General features: G+C 45.3%; 1 long non-coding RNA gene across 2 annotated transcripts in view; it reads right to left on the bottom strand.

Annotated features, from left to right (window-relative positions):
- Positions 1–20,277, bottom strand: part of LOC311597586 — a 29,883-nt gene extending 9,606 nt beyond the window's left edge. Inside the window, exons 1-3 of one of the 2 annotated variants that reach the window (XR_014779273.1) lie at positions 19,039–20,277; positions 17,481–18,228; positions 4,168–4,744 (exon numbers count right to left, since the gene is read on the bottom strand). This is a non-coding gene — a long non-coding RNA (uncharacterized lncRNA). Of the gene's footprint in view, positions 1–4,167; positions 4,745–17,480; positions 18,229–19,038 lie in introns of those variants that run through there. The other variant, XR_014779272.1, reaches the window with a different exon arrangement.
- Positions 20,278–20,518: the final 241 nt, after the last annotated feature.

Here is a 20,518-nt window from a genome sequence, read left to right on the forward strand (position 1 = left end):
TCTCTCTGTCTCAGGGCTTCTAGGACCTTTGCTATCCACTCAAGGACCTAAGGCACTTACCAGAGATGAAGAGAATACATTGTCTGTGTAAAGTTCTTTATAATCCACCCAAAAAGCTCTAGAACGATCATCATCTGCCACAAATGTTTCTAGACAATATAAGCAAACCCAGAGTACCTTGTGCCATTTTCCAAGTGTGGGGGAGGATGTGGAATCTTCTCAATCTGCTCCAGGGACAATAGAACTCGGTGGACATTCATCACCTATCCAAGCAGTGGCATGATCTTATTCATTTGCCCAGGGATGTCTAACACCTCTGCATCCAGCACAGACAATATTGCATACACCACAATCTGCGGAACATGCTCCATGACCTTTAGAAGCTTACCAAGCAGTTCCAGATTCATATGAAAATGTTTTTTCTACCCTAAGCGCTGCAAGAACTTCTCTACCTGCTTCAGGGTATGTGGATCTTTCTGCATCAGCACAAGGGACTCCACAATTTTCTCAGTGGAGTCCTCAGATGCAGGGGATGCAGGAACCTGCCAGTTAGCAGAAGGAGCTCTGAAACTGTCCCTACATGCACAAGGAACTGCAGGCTACTCTCCAGCATCACAGGGTAGTGGGGAGCATTTCTCATCTGCACAAGCCACACTGGGAAAGTCCACACCTGCAGAACAGTCTGTGGGGGCTTTTCCATCAACTTCAGGATGTCAAGGGTCTACGGAAACTGCCCAGGTGCTTTTAGAATCTTTCCCTTCTGATGTGAGGCCTTTGGCAATTTCCTTATCTGCACAAGGAACTCTGGGACCTTTGTCATTTACCCAGGGGGCTCTGGGACCTTCCTTATGTCTAAAACTGTCCATACCTCAAGAAGGAATGGCAAGAACTGTGCCATCTTCTGAAATGGATTCTAAAAATCCAACTTCTTCCCAGAAGGTTCCAAGATTTTCTCCATTTACCCAACATACTGTACAACATTCCCTATCTTCCCCAAGGGCTACTGGACATTTTTTCTCTTGCCAGAATTCTACAGATGCTTTCTTGTCTTCAACAGAGAGTGAAAAACACACAGCATATGCATCAGATGCTAACACGCATCCTTTATCTACCTCGGGGGCTCTAGGACCTTTGCTATCTGTTCAAAGGTCTAAGGGACTTACCAGAGATGAAGAGAGAATATTCTCTGTGAAAAGTTCTTTATCATCCATCCAAAAAACTCTAGGACATTCAGTGTATTCCACAAGTGTTTCTAGACAATACAAGCAAACGCAGAGTACCTTAAGCCATTTTCCAAGTGTGTGGGAGGATGTGGAATCTTCTCGCTCTACTCCAGGGAATATAGGTGCTTTGCCATCATCACCTCCAAAACCAGTAGGACATTTGTATTCTGTCCAAGGAGTTGCATAATCCTTTCCATGTGGCCAGGGGTGTCTAGCACCTCTGCGATCAGCCAGGGCAGTCTGATTCCCAGATGATGCTGTATCCATCACGATCTGCTGAAAGTGCTCCACAACTTTCAGCAGCTTAGCCTATGCCAGAAACATATGTAAATTCTCCATCTACCAGAGAGGCTGCAGGTTCTTCAACAGCTGCTGCAGGACATGTGGATCACTTTCCATCAGTACAAGGGACTCCATCAATTTCTCACTCTGATCAAGGGACTGTGGGGCCTTGCTTATCAGAAGAAGGAACTACAAAATTGACCAAATCTTCACAAGAGTATAGAGCATATTCATTACCTGTCACAGACTCTGTGGGGCATTTCTTATCTGTAGAAGAAAGCCTGGGAAAAGCCAAACCTGCAGAACCTCCTGTGCAACCTTTGTCATCAACTCCAGGACCCCAGGGGTCTACACAAAATACCCAGGTGCTTTTCGGATGTTTGCCTTCTGATCCAAAGCCTCTGGGAATTTCGTTATCTGCACAAGGCACTCAAGAACCTTGGTCATCTATCAAAGGGGCTCTGGGACCTTCCTTATGTGCCCAAGGGTCTCTAAAATTGTCCACATCTGAACAAGGAAATATTGGAACTGTTCCACCTTCTCAAAAGGCTTCTAAACTTCTGACTTTTTCCCAGAAGGCCTTGAGATTTTCTCCATATGCCTATCATTCACTATATTCTCTAAGAGGTACTGGACCTTTCATCTCTTCTCAAACATCTCAGGAGTATTTCTTTTCTTTACCAGGGGATGTAGAACATTCACCATCTGTACCAGGTGTTGAGGAACATCCTCTATCTACTTCAGGGGTTCTAGGACATCTTTTATCTTCTCAAAGGCCTAAGGAATTTTCCACAGATGCAGAGGACACTTTGCCTGTGCAAAGGTCTTTGTCATTTCTCCAAACCCCCCTACAACAGTCATCATATTTCACAAAGGATTTAGAACAACACAAACAAATTCAGAGTACCTTGCAGCATTTCCCATGGTTGGGAAAGGATGTGCAATCTTCTCAACCTGTTCCACGGACCATAGGATTTTTGCAACCATCACACCAGGAGCCTAGGGGACATTCATCTATCCTGGAAGGAGCACAATTTTTTCCATCTGTCCAAGAGTGTCTAGCATCCATGCAATCAACCAAGGAGCCTCTAAAACTTTTCATATCCTCCCAGTAAAAACCACATTCATTACAATCTCCTGAATCGGCTCTACAGTCTTCAACACCTTCTGAAACATTTCGAGAAACATACAAACCTTTCATGAGCACTACTAGACATTTTTCATCTTTTGAGGGTCCTGTAGAAAATTCCCCATCCATTCAAGGCACTGCAGGAAATTCTAAATCTGTTCCAGGACATCTGGGTCTTCCTGTATCTGCTAAAGGGGCTCCATTCATCTTCTCTATCTGATCAATGGGCTGTGCGACCTTACCTATCAGCAGAAGGGACTCCAAACATGCCCAAGTCCTCACAAGAGACTATAGCATATTCACCATCTGTCCCACACACTGGGGGGCATTTCTTATCTGCACAAACTACAGTAGTAAAGTCCACATCTAAGAAACGGAATGTAGGGCCTTTGCCATCAACTGCAGGTCCTCTGGATTCTACCCAAAATACCAAGGATCCAATAGGATCTTTGTTCTCTGATAGAAGTCCTCTGGGAATTTCCTTATCTACAAAAGGCCCTGTGGAATATTCTCTTCCCCCCCCCCCCCAAAGCCTATGAGACTATCTATGTCTCCGCATGGGGCTCTAGCATCAGCGCCACTCTCACATCGAGGAGTGATGACACATAGTTATTCTCAGATGCCTCAAAGAACTTCTCAGTCAGGCCTAAGTTCCCTCCAACATCCATCGTCTGTCCCAGTGTTTTTGGATTCTTTCCAATATGAACATTACACTCCAGGGTCTGTACAATTTCCTCCCGGTACTGGAACATCTACACCATGTGTGGCAGGATCCAAGGAAACTCCCACATTTTCTGCAGGGTATCCAGAACATTTACTACATGCTGGTGGGTCTCCCAGACTTTCAATATGCGCACAAGGGACTCTGTGTTCTATTTCACCTTCACAAGATAATCGTGATCCTTTGTATCCTTCTGGTGATCTGGGAACATCTCAACTTGCCCAAAAGAATCTTAAACATTTGTCACATGTCAGAGGGTCTATGAAAAATTCTCCATCTGCCTCATGTCCTGCAGAGCCTTCACTATTGAACAGAGTGCCTAGGAGACGTTCAGCACATGCTCCAGGTGATCCAGAACCCTTGCTCTCTGCTCATTGTCCTTCAGAACTTATTACATCTGCTTTGAGGTCTCTGGATCCCTCTGGATCTTCCACAGGGTGCCTAGATTCCTTGTCTTTTTCTTCTTATATCCTAAATTTACAGAGGAATCCGGCACAATTGCTACCTCTAGAAGAAAATCTGGAAGTGTTCCCACTCCCAATAGGGACTTCAGCATATCTACCTTGTGTTTCAGAGCCTCTAGGAATTGGTGCCTTGGGAAAAGGGTATCAAGCAACTTCTCATTCTGCTCAAGGAGCTGTGAGTCCCTGCCTATCTACACAAGGGTCTATAGGACTGTCCATTTCTAACAAAAACACTCTCAGACATTCTCCATTTCCCAGGGACTTTAAACCCTCCCTCCCACACACAAGGTACAGGCACACAGTCTACTTCTGCATAAAGCACAGGAGCACATTCTTTATCTACCCCAGTGTCTAAGGGATACACCCACCATGACCAAAACATGGGAGGAACTTTGAAATCTGTTCAAGGGTCTCCAAGAATTTCTCTAACTTCACAAAGGTCTGTAGAGCCTTCTATGTCTCCTTGCAGTTGTCTGGATATCCATCATCTGAACCAGGCATAAGAAAAAGTTCTACAGCTACCCCAGGACACATGATATCTGATAAAATGCCTCGGGAATTTTTCAGATCTACCAAAGCAAACTTGAATCCATTATTTTCTTCCCAAGGCACTTTGGAACCTTTGTTGTCTAAGCAAGTGAACTTTGTTCTTCCCATGCCTACACATGGCACTCTAGGGCCTTCTCCTTCTTGCCAGGGACCTCTTGAGTCTTTGCAGTCTGCCCCAGGAGTTCAACAAATGGATCCTCCTGCTTCAGACTCTTCAAGATATATGCCTTCTTCAGAAGAGCACATGGTTATTTCTTTATCCGGACAAGGAATTCTGGGACCTTCTGTTTCTTCACAGGGACCGCTTGAGTCTTTGCTGTCTTCCCAAAGTGTTCAACAAACACATCCATCTGCTTCAGATTCTTCAGGATCTATGCTTTCATCAAAAGAGCACATAATCATTTCCTAATCCATACCAGGGACTCTTGAATCTATACCATCTGCCTTAAGGCATTTGGTAATTCACTTATCTGTTCAAGAGAATCCAGTACCTTTGTTGTCTGTACAAGAATCTGGCGGTCCTTCCCCGCCTTCACAGGAGACTCTGAACCTCTCCATATGTACAGGTGGCAGTCTTGGAATATCCAACCCTTCACCACCGCGGGATTTTGGAATTTTGCCATCTACTCCAGCAACCCTAGGATCTTCTCCATTTGCCCAAGTGGATTTAGGTGCACCTCTACCTGTTCCATTGCCTGTGAGACCTCCCATGTCAGAGAGTGTCCTAGAAATAACCACATCTTCCCAAGGGGATGTGAAATTTTTACATGCTACCCAGGAAAACAAAAAAGCTTTGCTGTTTGGGCAAGATAATCTGGGATTCTGGATTGCATGCCTTGGAACTCAGCCATCTTCCCAATTTTCTCAGGAGGAGATAAAATTGCTGCCATCTGCCCAAGGGGATTTCAAAACTGCTCCATCTACCTCATGGCCTGTAACCAATTTGCTATCTGCCTCAGAGTCTCCAGGATTTTTTACTTCTGTACACCATGATGCTAAAGTCTCTTCTTTATCCTCCCACAATAACTTGGGAATTTCCCTATCTTCACAGAAGTCTCTAAAGTCTTCAGAAACTGCCCAAATTTCCCTGGTACATTCTACATCTTGCCAAGGATCTCTGCGACCTGCCCTGTCTGCACCAGGTACTCATTCCCTTCCACAACAAGGGTGGCAGAGTATGTCTAAATCAGCACATGTGACTCTAGGTCAGTCTCTGTCTCAGGAATGCTATGATGCAAATGCATTATCTACCCAAGGAGCTTTGGGACTATTGACATCAGCACAACAGTCTGTAGGACAGTCAATGTTTGCTCAAGGGGCTCGAACATCTTCCATATTTTCTCACAAAGTCGTAGGCCTGGATAATCAAGGGTCTATAGCACCACTGCCCAATTCTCCAAGGAGTTAGACTCCCTGTCTCTGCCCAGAGGATACTGGGAACTCTGCCATCTTCCCAAGTCATTCTAGAAACATCATCTTCTGCCCAGGGCACTGTAGAAACTTCTTCAGCTGTGCAAGGTGCACTCCAACTTCAGCCCCATTCCCCATCTGCCCAAGATTCTATTGGACTTTCACCTCCTTCAGGAAAGACTCAGCAACCTTTAACACTTACTCCAGAGACATCAGGACATTTGTCATCTATGCAAGAGACTTGTAAGACTTCAGAATCTAAATCAGGGGCTCCAGATACTTTGGCATCTGTGCCAGAACTTCTGAGACATTTTAAATCTTTTGAAGGTGCTCTAGACCCTTTAACATTTGGCCAAGGGATTCAGGAACACCAACAATGCTACAGGAAGTGCTGGCACTTTCTATACCAGCCCAAGGGCTTATAAAAGCTATGGCATCTACCCAAGAGTCTGTGGGAACTTCCTTTTCAACAGAGTTCCCTGGTGCACAGGGAGACTTTATTCCTATCTGTGGAGAGCCACAGATAGCAGCACCCCCTGCTGCTTCCTCTGCACAATGCGCCCCCTTTTGCGCATGCGCAGTGCGCCCCTTTTTTGCGCATGCGCAGTGAGCAAGCCCCTTATGTGCATGCCTGAAGGCATGACATAAGGTGGCGTGATTTGAACAAGACATAGCGTGAGGTGGTGTGATCCGAATGCACCAACCAGGAGTGACGATGTGGCAGTTTCTGATAGGACAGGCACACTATAAAGGTTCTGTGGGAGCTTTTCCCGGGGTCACTCCAGTAGTCAAGGATTCTGAATAAAAACTGCTGCAAGAAGAGTTCCCGGTGTTGGTGTCTTTCCTGCTGGATGGGAGCAGCATCGACATTTTGGTGGCCTGTACGGGGAATCTCAGAACTTGCGGCAGCCAGGGCAGTTAGCTGGTAAGTTCCCGGTCAGTGGGACATAATTGTTAAGTTCTCAGGCTTTGAGACAATAAAGTTCCGGGGCTCGGACAAAATGGGGAATTAAGTTTCCGGTAAGTGGGACATAACTGTTAAGTTCTCAGGCTTTGAGACAACAAAGTTCCAGGACTCGGACAAAATGGGGAATTATATTTTGGGGAAAGTGAAAGAGGAACAGTTTGAAGGGGATGATTCTGGCCCTGAGGACGAAGAATTAGAGGAGTTGGCTGAACAGCTATATAGCATTATTATACCAAAAAAGGAGACTAAGATTATGCAGCCGTCAGCTCCTGAACTAGAACCACCTAAATCTCCAGGCGGAATAAGACCCCCGCCCCATATACCAGGGGGAGGTAGGTCTGCCTTTCCTGAGGTATGGAAGCAATTTCATTTGCAAAATGCCCCTCATTGTTACCCAGTTTTTTCAGAATGCACAAGGGAATCATTATCACAAACCCTTGGATTTTAAAATTGTCCAAAGACTGGCTGAGTCTGTTCGTGCTTATGGCATGACCGCAGCCTTTGTTATGGCGCAGTTGGAATCCCTAGGGAGATATTGCATGACACCCTCAGATTGGCAAAATTTAGCACAAGCCTGCCTTTCACCTGGCGCCTATTTAGATTGGAAAGCTTATTACATTGAGTTCTCAGCTGAGCAGGCAACTGCCAATGCAGCTAACGGACAACTGGCATGGGACCAGGATATGCTTATGGGGCAGGGACATTTCGCTAACCAACAGACAGGATATCCGGTGCAAGTTTTTGAGCAAATTAATTTTATTGGCACAAGGGCATGGAAAGCCCTTCCTAAACGAGGGGAAGTATCTGGAAATCTCACAAAAATTAATCAAGGAGGCAATGAAATATTTGCTGACTTTGTGGCCAGGTTAGTTGATGCTGCTGGAAAGATCTTCGGCGACCCAGATACTGCAATGCCTTTGATAAAACAACTTATTTTTGAGCAATGTACCAAGGAATGTAGACAAGCTATAAATCCATACAAACATAAATCTTTAGATGTGTGGTTAAAGATCTGCAGAGAGATAGGAGGGCCATTATCAAATGCAGGATTGGCTGCAGCCGTGATGCAGGCAGCCCAAGGAGGGAATAGAAAGGGAATTACTGGTTCTCAAAATTCCTTCAAGTACAGCAAAGAAGGACATTTCAGACGCCAGTGTCCCAGGGGGATTAATCAGACTAGTCAAGATCCTTCTCCATGTACACCTGGCCTCTGTCCCAAATGCAGGAAAGGAAATCATTGGGCTAATGAATGCCGGTCAGTAAAAGACATTAATGGTCAACCACTAGCAGCAGGATTTAGGGGAGCACGGCCAAAAAACGGGACATGGGGCCCTTGTCCTCAGAGCCCTCAAATATATGGGGCAATGGAGGAGACCAGAGCTCCGGAACAGTGGCCGAGTCTGTGTTCTCCCATAGAATGGCAATGCCCCGGAGAGCTACTAGAGGAAGCACAGGCCTCGACTTCTGTTCCACCACCAGACTCGTACTCACCTCACAAATAGGGCCTCAGTTGGTAGCCACTGATTTCACTGGCCCTCTACCAAAAGACACAGTGGGACTACTAATTGGCAGTAGTTCTACTACATTGCAAGGCCTTATAAACATTCCGGGCTCCATGACACAGCCTGAGTATAGGTGGGGAATCTTGTTGGGTTTTCTAAAACATACAACCGCAATTTTCCCAAGAATCTTCACCACCAATGTTTCGTTAACAAAAGAGATTGCACCTGATACAGAAAATATGGGCTTTCCCCTTAAGGGAAGCTTATGTTTTCAGATTATTAACTTGTCTAGCAGTCTCTCCCAGTATCTTGCAGGTAACTGGAGCAGAAGCCTGGATAGTCCCCTGCAGGAACTGCGTCTCTCCCTAGTGCACATCAATTCTACACGAACTGATGTCTCCATGGTCTCTGGGCTGTTGCAGTGGTTCCAAAACGCCTTCTCTCATCAGCAGGAATGGGCGGGAATAAGAGCTTTGACAGTGTGTCTGGTCCTTGTCAGTTGCCTAGCACTCTGGTGCATATGCAGGATGCACACCCACCAACATCACACTCAGGCCTCTATGATGCAAGCATTTGCTGCACTGGAGGCTGGGCAATCTCCTCAAATGTGGCTTGGCATGATAGAGAAGTAGTCAGTGATGGGTATAGATCCTCCGTGCACTTGGCAGACCAAGGCCATGACACTAATGTGCTTCCGTTTCCCCTTCCTTGGCATGGTGAGAATGGCATATACTCAGATATTGCCTGCCGTAAGGCATGGGCACCTGCAAGGGGTGTAGAACAAGGTACCACAGGGGGAGGACCTGATTGTCCGACTCTGAGTCCCCCAAGAAGTAAACCTGATTGCATAGAGGTTGATGTTGGAAACTGTCTTGTTCGATGTATGTTGGGGATGCCCACAGACAGCAGATCAGGACCCCCCTCTCCTCCTCAAAAAGACATCTTGACAGGCCAATGTGGCCCTAGGAGGATCAGGTCAATGCTTCCCCCCTCTGGTTAATGCCCGCTCCCTTCGGGGACCCAGTTCACCTGTATATGATGGATCTATCTACCTCCTTTTCTAATAAAGCGAGGGAGGAGAAGAAGAAGAAGTTGGGGACGGGCTATAAGGCCAATGTTCAACCATCTTGTCAGCCTATTTCTCCAGTGCAGGGGGGACAACCTACCAGGCATTCTCTGTGCCACTTGCTCAAAATTGAATGAATAAGGGGGAACTGTGGAGAGCCACAGATAGCAGCGCCCCCTGCTGCTTCCCCGGCGCAATCATGCGCAGTGAGCAAGCCCCTTATGTGCATGCCTGAAGGCATGACATAAGGTGGCATGATTCGAACAAGACATAGTGTGAAGTGGTGTGATCCAAATGCACCAACCAGGAGTGATGACATGGTAGTTTCTGATAGGACAGGCACACTATAAAGGTTCTGTGGGGGCTTTTCCCGGGGTCACTCTGGTAGTCAAGGATTCTGAATAAAAACTCCTGCAAGAAGAGTTCCCGGAGTTGGTGTCTTTCCTGCTGGACGGGAGCGGCATCAACATCTATCACTCCCCATGAATGCTGCATGAGAGAGTCCCTGTATGCCCAAACAAGGCCCAGAGCTTCAAATTCTAACAAAAGGCTATTGAGCTGTGTCCCATTTCCTGGAGGGGATATCAGATATTCCCTTTCAGAACCTAATGGCTTAAAAATCTATTCATTTTGGAAAAAGTAGGCTCCCATCTTCCAAGTATGTCAAAAATGACTCAAGTTCTACTTCTCCTCCTCAAAGGACTGTCCCAACCCCAACATCATCAGAATTGAGCTTCATATCTTGTACCTCTCATAAAGATGACCTCAGACATTCTTCATCTCCATCTCCACCTTCACAAGAGAGCTCTACACATTCTAAGTCTGAGTCTAATAAAACAAGATCAGAAGATGCCTCTTTAGACCAAGCATGCCTCAAATCTGTGCCATCAGATGAGGGCTCAAAACTTTGCCCTTCTTACAAAAAGGAGGGGGTAACTTCCATTTCTAACAAAAAGGGTACAAAGCACAAAACAGGCCAATGGGAGCCTCTCCACTTCTGAATCTTGCACGGGAGTTTGTAGAACCTCTGGATCTCAACCAGAGGGCCTCATAAGTCCTACATCTTACCAAGGCATCATTGGATGGTCCAAATCTACCAAAAATCAAATTGGAAAAAGCCTGCTCTGACTGAAGAGACTTTCATGCTTCCCATTCAAAACAGAAGGGCTGCCAACCATCCTCTTCATCAAAAAAAGGGCTCACACCTTCCTCATTTTCCATAAGGGGCCAGAAACAAAAAGCTACTCATAAAGACAGCATATCACCTTCCATCTTTACAGAAGGAGGCATGGAAACTACTACTTCTCATGAAGAGAACCTCACCTATTTTGCCTCTCCCCAGAGGACTCCCACGCATACTTCTACCAGAAGAAACCTGAAGGACGACCCTTATAACCAAAGAGCCATAAAAACTTCCCCTACAGACCAAGAACACTTTAAGACCTCTCCTGATGTATACAGTACCCATGAGGGTGTCAAAACTTGCTCATCGCCCCAAGGAGAGGTCAGCCACCTAGATACTACTAATCAGTGGTTGAAACATGCACAAGAGGAAGAGAAACCTTCCTTTAGTGCCAAAGGGGGCTGCTGGGGACTCATATATGCACCAATTCCCAAAGAGAAGGCCAGCTCATCCCCTGCTATCCAACAGTCAGCCATACCATATCTCAACTAGATATGAGATCTTCCATATCTTACAAAGGGAAAGACATTGCTCTGCAAGATGAATATGGGGTGCTCATACATAACCCCTCTGTCCTTGGAGGCCACAGATATCGTTCAAAGTTATTCCCAACCAATCTCCAAAGGATCCCACTGAAAAAATGGAGATTTAGTTCTAACCTCTCCCCTAAAGAAGGTCAAAGACCTTTTCAATCTGACCAACATAGCCCCAGATTTTCATATTCTCAGTACAATGACATGTATCAGCCATGCCCCCAGTGCGCATTGCAGCCTCTGGATGCTTTAGATGATATAGAGAGCCTCCTATGCACCCCACCAAACAACCTGGGCCTCAGACATGCTTCTGGTGACCAAAGGAGTTTCAGAAATTTGTTGTCTAATCCACAGTGGATCAGACCTTTAACTTCTGCCTTAGGCAGTCACCGACTTAGCCCTTCAGCCCAAGGAGGCAATAGAGCTCCTTGGCCTCTCACATAGAAATTCTAAAGCTGCCCTATCAAGAGGAGATCCTGGACCCTGCTTTCCTTTACCATGGCATTTTTAGATCTTCTTATGCATAAGCCAGCCTCGTATTTTGCCATTCTGTGCCCACATGAAGAACAGAGTTGTAACTTTTCCTTCTCATCAACCATCTGTCAAACCTACACCTTCCACTACTAGCATGTTCAGATGCATGCTAAGGCATAGGATAGGCCCCTGACTAAAAGCAAAGCAGGTGTTTCCCTTCTGATTAAGAATATACCACTATTTCTAGCTAGAAGACCATGCTACACAATGCATCCCCCATGGAGAATAACACGCTACCTCTGACCAGTGTGGCCATAAACCTACTTCATCTGACCTAATGGGTGACAAATAAGCTTCCTTTTCCTATGATGTTCTGGATGCTTCTGATTCTGGTCCTTTGACCTCATGACATGTGTGCAAAGAATAGGACCTTGGTTTGTGAGGTCCTAGAGACTAATAGAAACCAGAAGGGCCCTAAACCCAGGATGTATGCCTTCACCTTGGTCAGTAGAAATGAAGAAGCTATCCTCATCATGTTCAGAAGAAGGCAGCCGAATTTACTAAGGAGATCTAGTGAATTACCTCTCAGCATGTTGGAGACTTAATCACAGAAATGCCTAGCTAGCATGATATGGATGTTCTAGATTCCAATAAGATTGGATAAGGAAATGTTCAGGACTTCTCTAATCCCCAAATTGACTCTTGATCTTCCCCTGCTACACATGAGACTCTTTGGACTTCCTGCTTTCCCCCAACATAGTATAAGAGTTTCTGCCACTAAGGAATGGCATCCGCAAAATTCCCTGTTCATTTGTTGATATCTCCAACATTCTTATTCTGTCCAAGGGTCCTCCCCAGTAATCCAAATGGCCTCAATCTTATCCGTCTAGAAGCAAGGTACCCCTCAACTTTTATCAATAGCTCAAGGATGTTTTATCTCAATACCAAACGCTTCAGACATTTGCCAATGTTCATAGGCACATTGACACACTTTTCCTTTGAAAATCAGGAAACCTTGGCCATTCACTAACTGCCCAAATGGGCCTCAGAGTTATCACTAAAGAACAAGCGTGTCACATGCATCCTCAATGACTGACGTGGTCCTGAGACATCTGACTTGAGAGTCAAGGGGCTTCAGAACTTACCAAATGTCTCAGGAAGTTCACAATTAAGACTCTTTTAGAATAAATGAACAGTGCAATTTCTACAAAGTCACAATGGGGCTTCAGACTTAACTATTTTTTTTTTTTTTAGAATAAGGACAATTTATACCTCCAGAAAATAATGACTCAATCAAGACTTAGATATTTTCCTGCAGAACTATACCAAACTATGACTTCAAGAGTGGTGACACACAGAAGGAGTGGTCTGAGACACACCCTCTTGGTGAAGCAAGCCACAGAACTGACCCTGTGACTGAATGGTATGTTCCAAATATTCAGGCTCTGCTGAAGGGTGTTTGAGACTGAATCCCTGTGGCCAAGAAAGCATATGAGCTTCTCTTTATGTTCATGGCCAACTTAGATCTACCATTGAACTAAGGGAGACCAGAGGTTCTCCTCCAGAGAACTCTAGATTCAAGTCCCATGGCCAGTGAATAAACGTCTCAGCCTGGATCCAAGACCATCTACCTTTAAGCTGCTCACCAGAAAGATTCCTGTTTGTTTTCCATGTCTACCACCTGTGAAGCTTATTGTAAGTTTAAGTAGGGAACATACCCTGAGAATGATGCCACCTGCCTGAAGAACCCTCAGGTTGCTTTGAAAATCTGCAGTGGACTCCTGAGAGATAAGAATTTCCTAGAATTCCCTGAAGACATGGAGATATGCAGTGCATGGACCTTCCTACACTACATAAGGTAAACAAGAGTATTTCCCTTCTGTCCAGCAGGGTCTGGGATCCTCCTCCTCTCCAGAACCTTTACATTTTTGCTTCCTCTGATGATAGAGGCCTTTAAACATTTGACCCAATAAGCCCTCAGTACATTCTCCTTAGAGCAAGGACACAGGGGATATCTTATTTGTTTTAACGATCATTGGTACCACTGGTTAGAGTTCGCAGGAATCAAGAAGAGAACCCAAATCCTGGAACCCCATGTCACTTAATTCAGTAAAAATCACGTGATGTGGTGTGAAAATCACAGGTCCAGCTCAGTTCTGGCTGGCTAAACACAGCTGTTAGGGGACAAACATGCTGGGAGCCCCCCCACCCAAATTATTCATGTATACTGGTATAGATGCTTAGTCTCTTGCAGATTTAGCTGAAGATGTGGATATGCTAGATTGTGAAGAAGAATTGGAAGATGAGGCAATGCCAGGACCTCATGAAGTATGGTAGTCTATTTTGTCTCACGAGTAGTATGGGATTTTTCACACATCTGCCCTGTCTCATGCCCCTCAGAACCTCCTCTATTACCAAGGGTACTCATTCCTACCATTAATTAAGGAGGGGTCAGATCTTCCTAATGAATCAAAGGTCATTCCAATTTGTCCAAAGGAGGCTTCAACATTCATTGAGTGTGAGGAGGCCCATAGGACTTCCTGATATTATGGAGTGAGTCTCAGACATTTTTCCTAATAAATGGTTCACAGATTTGTCCTTCAGTCCATGGTAAACTGTAGGTTCAAGAATGATGCAATGAAAGAAACTCTGACACCGCCGGGCATGGTGGCACATGCTTTAATCCCAGCACTTGGGAGGTAGAGGCAGGTGGATCTTTGTGAGTTCGAGACCAGCCTGGTCTACAAGTGAGTCCAGACAGAGAAACCCTGTTTCAAAAAACAAACTAAAAAAAAAAAAAAAGGAAAGAAAGAAACTCTGACACAGACAGTTTGCCAAGGATGACGGATACTATCTATTTTCTTTGAATAAGGGAACAAAGAGCTACCCTTTGGCTTCAGTCTTCTATTCCTAAACACATTGCTTTAGACCATCAATTTCTGTTCATTATAGATCAAATGCACCTTCTGAAACCAAAAGGACCCAATATCTCACCCATATGATTGAGGGGTCCTGAGATCACCTCTACTTGCCCAAGACTCCAAACTCCACTTCTAGTCAAATAGGCTCTCAGAAATTATCCTCTAACAAAGATGGATTCCAGCAATTCTCTTTGTGATTAAAGAGGCTCAAACCTTCCAGTTCTACTTAACTGTGTCTCACATCCAACACCCCCTCTGAAAGGGACATCAGAACTACTTCTTGTGCTCCAGTGGTTCTCAAATTTACACCTTCTGGCCAACCGTTCTGAAAAATGTCTTCCTTTCTTACAGGGATCAGGACTCCTCCCTCTGCCTACAAGAGCTTCAGACCCTCCACTTTTAGTCCCTCTGTCTAGGGGTCAACAAAACCTTCTCCTTATGTCTAAGGTGACAGGAAATGAAAATGTCTTGTTTGCCAATAGAGGACTCGAGCCTATAAGCTTTTGTAAGGGATCTATATATCTTTCTCTATTAACTATGTATGCCTGCTATATTTCCAACTATCTAGGATTTTTTCCAACCTCCTTCCTGCTACCTGGAGTCTAAGACATTACTACTCTGAAGAAAGGGGCCTTCGGCTTATGTCATCTGACCAAAGGCTCTCTCGACCAATGATAACCATCCAACCTATTGGAAGGATGCAACGATTGTTACCTGGTCTTTCACACAGCCTGCAATGTATATAGATACTCTGAATATTGAAAAGGAATTTGAAGTTGATCAGGCAGTACCATAACTTCTTTTGCTTTCAAAGGTATTTATGTTTTGTCCAATGGGAAATGGGCTTTCTTATTTTCTTGAACTTATTCAGAGATTTTACCCCTCTGACAAATAGATGCAACCTTCCCCTTTGCCCAAAATGTCTCAGAAATTCTGCTTATTACCAGGGTGCTTTAACACCCCTTGTTCCCATGGAATCTGCCACAATATTTTTGATGAAAAACATAATGGTCCTTTTACTTCTATCCAAAGATTCCTGGGTCCTTCCCAATATTACCTCGGGATATTTAGACATTTACAATAAAGAGTGCTCTGGACATGGCCTGTGTGATCGAGGAAATCCCACATGGTCACCATATGCCCGGATAATTTTATAGCTACAAATTCTATTTGGAGTGTCCTGAAAATCTCAGAACACTCTGAACTGAGATCATCAACACAAGAGTGCAAGATAAGGGTAACTCCAACTGCTGTCTTTATTCTGGTTCCTTAGACCTATACCTCCTGTTCTACATGTAGAGGAATGTGTGAATGGACATAAATTTAAGAAAGACACAGATTCAGAAACTGCGGCGTTGCAGCATCTGAGAAGATTTCTAATACTGCTGCCACACCTGACATGGACATTCAGAAGATGTGTATTTAAGATGGTGATTTCAAGTTTGGAGTGGACAAAGGAGTGAAAACACTAGAATTTTGTGTAACTCCCAAGGTATCAATTAACCCTAAGCTTCTATCCAATAGGACCACAGACATGATTAAGTGAGGCTGAGGTTACTTCATCTAAGTGTGGGGTGCTCCTATCTCATTTTTCTATTTTTGAGGGTCTTAGAGCTGTAACCTGTCCCCAGAAGGGCAGCAGATTTCCTCATCTGCCCACATCAAAACTGGATTCAGCCCACCTACCCAAAGATGTCAGAGAATATCCTCTTTAACTAAAGTGGCTTTTACTATCCCCTTTTTCCAAATAAACACCAACTATTTCTATTCTACCTAAAGGGATCTCAGACCTGCTTGATCTAATAGAGAGCTACAGTCCATAAACATCCATAGTTTCTCAGATCTTCTAAATAGGTCCCCATGGCAGGGGATTTAGTAGGTTTAGGGATTCCAATTTACTGCCTCTGGTTTACTAGGGTTCCCTAGATCCCCTCATTTTGCCCAAGTGGTCTTCAAACATGTTTTTCTGACCAAGTAGGCCCTTACATTGTCCTTTTCTAACTCAGGGGACTTAGACATTCTCCGCCCAAACTTGAGGTCCCAGAATATTTTTTTTAACTGAAGAAACCTCCAGAACAGCACGGCTTAAAGTACCAGAGCCCAAGCATAGCAAGTAGAGCCCAGACCCAAAGATCAAGTCAGAAAACAAAATGATGTGTCCCCCAGCATTCATACCTAGACCCAAGCAGCTGAACATATGCTTGAGAAGGAGAACTCACACAGCATTGCCATCTAGACTTTGTGACCAATACTTATACTGCTGCCTGACCAGGTACCACATTCACCAAAGTGGGCAGATATTCCCATTTCTGATGAGCTGCAAGCTGATAACACAGTACCTGGTACATGCTCCCCTGCATGAGGTAGGCTGGAACATGCATCTAATGTGAAAGAGAGGCTTTGCAGATTTCAAGCTCTACCCAACTAGACAAGCCTAGCTTACCTCTAGAAAGAGGCCTCAGATTTCTACTCTCTTCCCAAAGGCCCTCAAATATTTTCCTTGTAAACGTGAGCCTTATTTTTTTGGGGTGGGGGGAGGTGGGGGAACAGGGTTTCTCTGTGTAACAACCCTGGCTGTCCTGGACTCACTGTGTAGACCAGGCTGGCCTTGAAATCAGAAAACCGCCTGCCTCGGCATGCACCACCATGCCTGGCTTGAGACCCTTATATTTTATCCATGGCTCTTGTGTTCTCATTGCTTCCCATGCCCCTTGGCAAGACTCAAGACTTGAGACCCCCGGATCCCTCGTCATGCATCTCTCACTACTTCAGGGGACACTCAGGTTCTGCATCTGAGATCTTCAATAAGGCCCACACTGACCAAAAATGTCTCACATAAACTCTTTCTAACTAATGGGTTCTTCAAACTCCACCTCTGGCCAAGAGAATACCAGATCTTCTTTTTTCATTATGTTGCATCTCAAATATAATCGCCTTGTCCAAATGGCCTCTGATTTTACCTTCTGATCTAGCAGGTGTCAGACTCTGCTTAATGAGATCCTACATTTACACTATGTGGACAGAGAGACCTTGCTCACTAATATAACATTCTTTACCTTTGCTTTGAGGTCTCAGAGATCAAGACCAGCAAGAGGAGGCTGGAATACCGGTCATAATGTTCAGCATATTCATCATCAATGGAGTGGCCCAAACCTCAGCGCCCAGATACGGGTGGGTTGCACACAAACTTGCGATCCTGACAAAGCTACAGATGCCCATCCATTGTCTTGGAACTATGTTCAGATTGCTGGACACCCTCCTGAATATGACACAGATTATATTGTTAATTTTGATTGTTGTCCTTCTCTTCTCAGTGGTGGTGTTTTCTTTTAAGATTAGAAGAGGACGTTTTTATAATTTGGCAGTGTTATTCATCTAGTGGTATTAAAAGCAGCAACCAAATGCTTAAATATTTCACCTATTCTGCTCCATTTGGAAATCATAATGTATGCATATCTCCTTCCTTTTTGATTCAAGAACATACTGCTATGTAATTCTGTTTTACATATGTGTTATTTTAACCAATACTCATATGAATATACATTTAATGTGCAAAACTGTTTCCTTGTGCTTTGTTGATTTTTCCACCTGCTGACCATTTCATCGGACATCGTTTGGAAGATTCTTCCTTGCTGATGTGTCTTTAAAAGACGTATCTTAGAACTGAAGGTGGATGGCATCTTCAGTAGCATAAGTAAATACCTTCAGTAGCCTTTCTGTCCACTGGATTATAAATATCAGTTAGTACACAGTAATAATGGAAGCAGTAACGAGGTGTGAGGAAGAATTTTCAGTGTGTTACTCCTGAAAATAGCCAGGAAAAAAAAAGAAAAAAAAAAGAGGAAAGCCCAATTACTAATGAAATCTATGCACACTGAGTGGCCATTGCATGTTTTGAGTGTGTGTTTGTAGAAAACTGTGAAGTTTGAATGTTTAATCTTTATGTCTTAATTGGGGGTGGTAAACTATGTTCAGTGTGGGTGTGAGGAGTAAAAGGCACCCTATTTTTAGTGTTTACTTGAAGAGGAAAGGATTTATTTAGGTTATAGTTCTTCTTTGTCTATCATGGAAGGAAGCTGGAACAGAAACTGAAACAATGCAAGAACATGGAGCCATGAGCTGATGGCTACCACCTCATGACTTGCTCAGTCAGCTTCCTTATAGAGAAACTAAGACTGCCAGGCCAATGATGACAATACCATCAAAGGGGTAGGATCCTTCTACATCAATCATTAATTAAGAATATGCCCTAAAGGCATACCTGTACCCCAATCTTTGTCCTTTTCTTTTTAAACTTTTGATTAGTCACTTAAACTCCCAGTTGTGGCTCCACCCCTCCTCCCCTCCCAGCCCACAGTACTACCCCCTCCACTGCCCCCCCCACCAACCGCCGCCAGTCCTGTCTGTCCCCCGTTCCCCTTCCCCTAGTCCTCAGAAAAGAGGAACCCCTCTTCTCATCCAACCCAGCTCATCAAGCCCATCAGGCAGAGGTTTGAGGAGCAGATAATAATGGCCGTCCCTAGGACCTCTCATGATTGGGTAGAAATGCCGGCTCTGTGCCCCAGCTAAAGGTTGCCCAAGGCTGGTGTCTTCCTTCAGAGGCACACCTCTTACCGGTCATTACTGGTAGCATAGCTGTCAATGTTATTCCTTATCATGATAGGTGAATTTATGTATCTATCACAGATTCTCTCATTTCAATTCGCTCTTCTCGTCCTGTGGTCCGCCTCTTGGGGATATGGATCGGAAAGATTTCCTGCTACTCCTTTAAGAGGCGGGGCTAAGGGACTGATGGGCGGTGTATTGGTTGATCTAGCTCCCGAGTGCGAGACAGCGGTTCTTGTCAGCTCCCGAGTGAAAAGGCAGCTGCGACAAAGTCTGGTGCGGTCCTCAGGGGTTGCTGAGCGAGAAGGCCGTGCTATCTGGTTTTCCTGCTCCGTGAGCAGACGCCTCCGCCTCCGGGCGGGGCATCGGCTATGCAGGGCAGGGACTGCAAGACTCGGCAGAGCAATGGCGACACTCTTGGCACAGTAGGAAGGCTCCCCGGCTGGGCTTTTCTCCTGCGGGGGGCGGAGAGGGGTAGGGCATCAGTGCTGCGGCCCCACCCCACCCCCCACCCGCGGGAAAGCCGGGCCAGGAGCGTAACCTCCTTGCTAGAAGTCTTGGCATTCCCAGCCCTAAATCCTGGAACTCCGGATTCCGCCTATGCTCATTGCGGATCCACCCACAGGATGCCTCCCAGGGCTTCTAGGATTCCATGCCTCTTAATCGGACGCCCCCTACGCCCCTCCCCCGAAGGCTTAGGACCCCTGTACATCTTTCCTAGGACACCTCTCTAAGAACCTGTCCTCCAGGGTCCGCCTCCAGTCCACAAATCCCAGTCCCATCTGCACATCCCTTGCCTTTCTGTCCCCCTAAGCCCTTCACTTGGATTCCTGTCTCCTGTGTCTGGCCTGCATCCTCATCCTCTGCAAGAAGACCAAGATCAGAGCCATGTATTCTTCCTTCTGACTCCACAGTGTTTAAGAGCGTATTCAACCTGAAAACCCTCATCCTGCTGTGTACTATTTGCCCCTGATCAGGCTTGGTGGGCTTGCTCTTTTCAGAAACCCATGTCTTGCCCCTTAAATGGGAAGATTTGCACAGACATCAGTCCAGTCTGCTCTCTTTGGCACCTTCTAGTCTTCTGAGAAGACCATACACTGTTGCTGATCTTGACCCATCTAGATCTCAGGTTGGTGGAGAAATAGACACTCAGGACTTCCCAAAACATAGTGCTGAATCCCATTCCCCATAGACACACCCTTCCAATCCATCTTACTGAGACACACACACACACACACACACACACACACACACACACACACACACACACAGCATTAAGATATCCCTAACATGTGGTGGGCGTGGTGGCGCATGCCTTTAATCCCAGCACTCGGGAGGCAGAGGCAGGCAGATCGCTGTAAATTCAAGGCCAGCATGGTCTACAAAGTGAGTCCAGGACAGCCAAGGCTACCCAGAGAAACCCTGTCTTGAAAAACAAACAAACAAACAAAAACACCAACACATACAGAAACCTAGGGGCTCAACACAG

The sequence above is a fragment of the Acomys minous genome (genome assembly GCF_964271855.1).
Source record: "Acomys minous genome assembly, chromosome: 5".
In the NCBI taxonomy this organism is placed as follows: Eukaryota; Metazoa; Chordata; class Mammalia; order Rodentia; family Muridae; genus Acomys; species Acomys minous.